We start from the raw sequence: 4,309 nt of genomic DNA, 5'->3' as shown, positions 1-4,309 counted from the left end.
GGCATTTGACTCTTCTATATCAGATTTTTATGGGACAACCAGTGTTCTTTGAATCCTTGAGCTGATTACGAGGAAAGCTGTACAATCTTCTGTCCTCACATACTCACTATTGGTCTCTGCAGAAAAGATATTTTTACAATGGAACCAAGGCCCACATGTCTGCTGGACAGGTTTTTGAGCTAGGAGTCACCTTGGAAGTGGGCAGATTTCATGATGAAGTAAAAAACAAAACAAAACAAAACAAAACAAAACAAAACAAAACAAAACAAAACAAAACAGAACTGAAACTTTCCTCTGTGCCCCATAACCATTCCAGGTGCCTGTGGTTCAGAAAGGTACTTTTGGCAATGTTCTTCAAAGCTGGAAAAACACTGCTCTGTGGGTTTCGTGGAAACATTTGTAATTTTGCTTCTCACATTTGTTATGCTAATAGCAACTTTTAATGAGCATGCAAAAGAGGGCACAAAAAATATGTACTAAATGAGTCATGTAAGGGAAGCTGCTGATGCCTAAAGATAATATTTTTACATTTCAGTAAAAAACTAGTTCTTATGGATTTTTAACAAACTATATTTTGGTTCAATTCTTAGGGATGAAATAAAATTACAGTCTTTTCAATTTGAGTGTTCATCATTGTTAGAAATTTTCAAAAATGGCAATAGGGCTTTTCTTAAGACCTACTTAAAATATTTGAGTTAAAATGGCAACTTTAAAAAACAAATCCTACTTGGAAAAATAAGAGATACATCTAGCTTTGTCGATTTTTATAGATGTTAAACTTACACAATGTTATTAATATAAAGTCAAACAATAAAATCATAATACATCTAAAGTTTAGAAATTCAGGGTTGCCCTTTTGGCTCTCCGATCGGCACCATGGCGGTTGGCAAGAACAAGCGCCTGACGAAAGGTGGCAAGAAGGGAGCTAAGAAGAAAGTGGTTGATCCATTTTCTAAGAAGGACTGGTACGATGTGAAAGCTCCAGCAATGTTCAATATTAGGAACATCGGAAAAACACTAGTCACAAGGACTCAAGGGACCAAAATTGCATCTGATGGCCTCAAGGGTCGTGTGTTTGAGATGAGCCTTGCCAATCTACAGAATGATGAAGTTGCATTTAGAAAATTCAAGCTAATTACTGAGGACTTTCAGGGCAAAAACTGTCTGACTAACTTCCATGGCATGGATCTTACCCGGGACAAAATGTGCTCCATGGTCAAAAAGTGGCAGACTATGATTGAAGCTCACGTTGATGTCAAAACGACCGATGGGTATTTGCTCCGACTTTTCTGTGTTGGCTTCACTAAAAAACGCAACAACCAGATAAGAAAGACATCCTATGCGCAGCACCAGCAAGTCCGCCAGATCCGCAAGAAGATGATGGAGATCATGACCCGAGAAGTGCAGACTAATGACTTGAAGGAAGTCGTTAATAAACTGATTCCAGACAGCATTGGGAAAGACATAGAAAAGGCTTGCCAGTCCATTTATCCTCTTCATGATGTCTTTGTTAGAAAAGTAAAAATGTTGAAGAAACCCAAGTTTGAATTGGGAAAGCTCTTGGAGCTCCATGGTGAAGGCGGTAGTTCTGGCAAAACAACTGGAGATGAGACAGGTGCTAAGGTTGAGCGAGCTGATGGATATGAACCACCAGTCCAAGAATCTGTTTAAAATCCAGATTTTTAATAGTGACAAATAAAAAGTCCTATTTGTAAAAAAAAAAAAAAAAAAAAAAAAAGAAAAAAAGAAATTCAGGGTTAAAATATTAAAAAACAAAATCCCTAAACTGCTAACGTTCAATCTCATGTATAACATTGCTATCTATTTGGAGCATCATTTTTTTCTGTTTTCTTTTTTAATTATGAAAAAAGTCAAAGCAAAAATTCTAAGAAATTGCATAATTGCTAAACAATAATTTTTTGGCATACTTTTTTTTGTCATTCTTGACCAATACAGTATAAACCTTCAAAGACCAAGGACACTGTCTTATAGCGCTGTGTAATAACATCACATTCAGGCAGCCTAACACTGAAAAACTAGTTATTCATCATATAGTTCATGATTAGATTCCTCATTTATTCCAATAGGACCTATAGCACATTTAAAAGCTACTGAGTACAGGAACAACACATTGGGTTCCATGATTCTTGTTAGTCTGTTAAAGTCTTGTTAGTCAAGCACCACTGACTTGTTGAAGGGGGATCACAGCATTTTCTGGGGTTTAGCAACATCTTAGTATACAGTCATGCCTCAAGTATTCTTATGCTGGAAGAATGACTTCAGTAAGGGTTACTGTAAAATTAAACTTATTATTGACTCAAGCTAATCATCTTCCACAAGTTTTTTGCATTTTGTTTGGGCAGATTATGATTCCTTTGGCTCCTGCTGACTGTGATGTGGTTCAATTATTGGGCAAAGATGTTCAATTGCACATATGTCTTAAATTAATCTTTAATTATTAAAAATGTAACATCTATGTCCACATAAGTATTATATCTTACTAGAGCTTTGAGAAAGATAGAAATGCCCACTTCTGACTAAATCCACAAATATTTTTAGCAACAATTGCTCATTGCTATTGCTATAATAATTACAAATGCTAGGTTTTCACTTCCAAGATTGTTAATGTTTGCCAGCTTACTATTGGCCATGGATGAGTGTTTCCATTTCATTGTTACTTTTACTCAATAACAACATGGGATTAGCTTTTATTTTAGTATGGCCTTACTCATCTTGCTCAAACTGTCCCACATTTATTCAATGAAAGGGGCTTTCAAGTAAGCTTTGTGTTTTTATTGGCTTGGGCAAAATTTAGCATTTCTTCAAGAAATGAACGAAGAGAATTCTGTTTTCATTTCCATATTGTAATATGCTTCCTGCCCAGTCAATGTCATTATCATATTTATCTATTTTCACAAATAATATATATTGTTAGTATAGCATTATGATTATAGTATATATATATATATATATATATATATATATATATATATGATCATTTTACAACTCAAAGAAAGGCATTGTATATACTTTCATCTTCAGGTTTTATTTAAAGCTATATAGTAGCCTATATTATGTTAAATAAAAATTTATTCTATTTCTGGTGTACGGATTTTAAAATTCTCTTTTTAAGTAGCTGTGAAAACCTTAAACATAGGATGGTCAGGGTAAATTGTAAACACAGGACTAAATCGATTTTTCTTTCATGACAGTAATTCAGAAGAGGGCTTGTTTCCCATGATCTTCAACAGAATGTTTTTAGCCTTTGACATTTTTTCCATTTAGTCAGTGACACATGGATTCTCAGTATAGACGAGATTTGCTTTTTAACATCACAAGTAAAGTTATATATCATTTTATGGTTAACTCGTGTCTTTTGACATCTATGTACATTTTGTACTCATATTTGTTTGGTTTTGATACTTTCCCTCAAAAGCGTTCTTTAAATATTGGGTATAATAGCATTTTAGCTGTGTAATTTTGTTTTTTACTTCTGTGTCATCTGTTTTATTTTACTGGTGAAGAATAATGTGCACACTACTTTTCAAAATTCTATTTAATTACATCAGCATTTGATTTATAGTTTCTCCATGTAGATTATAAAGGAACAAAACTGCATTTTCTCTAGTTTCTTTGTTTGGAATTATTTTTTAAATTTATATGCATATATATGAGTATATTACTATTTGCCTTACCTAATTCTTATATCTGTAATAAATAGGCTTTGGACTAAGTATGGAGTAGTTATTTATGCATACTAAATATATATAAATATATATAAAATTTATAGTGTATATATTATGTATGTGTAAATGTTACAAAATACATTAGATATATATATATATGTATATAAATGTAAACAAAATACATTTTAATTAAAGTTAGTACCAGAATTTACTACAAGTTTTTAAATTTATTTATGGAGATGATCATATACTTTACAGTAACCATTGCAATTAATTTTATGGATATCTTTTTACCATCACACATATTAGAAACATTTCAAATGGTCATTATGTTTTGTTGTTGTCTGAGGTATCTGATAAAAGGATGAAATATTTATGTTAGCTCAGGGTTTCAGAGCTTTAAGCTAATGGCTGCTGAGCTCATCTGCTTTTAGGCTATGGTAGGGCAGAGACATCATGGAGCAAAGGACTGGCACAGGAAGTAGTGAGAGCTAGCCAGTGATAAAATACGTCCTGGAAAGGTACAGCCTCAATGACCTAATTTCTTCAAGTAGGTCCTGCTTGACATTTATACTACATCCTAGTTGTCTACTCGCCTTAGAATCCATCAATGGATCGGGCCG

General features: G+C 33.3%; 1 pseudogene; it reads left to right on the top strand.

Annotated features, from left to right (window-relative positions):
• The first annotated feature begins 867 nt into the window (after window positions 1-867).
• Window positions 868-1,713, top strand: LOC114621111 (annotated as a pseudogene).
• Window positions 1,714-4,309: the final 2,596 nt, after the last annotated feature.

Source organism: Grammomys surdaster, unplaced genomic scaffold (assembly GCF_004785775.1).
Source record: "Grammomys surdaster isolate TR1022 unplaced genomic scaffold, NIH_TR_1.0 63, whole genome shotgun sequence".
Classification (NCBI taxonomy): domain Eukaryota; kingdom Metazoa; phylum Chordata; class Mammalia; order Rodentia; family Muridae; genus Grammomys; species Grammomys surdaster.
Note: the sequence above shows the minus strand (reverse complement) of the source record. Positions and strands in the feature narration are given on the sequence as shown.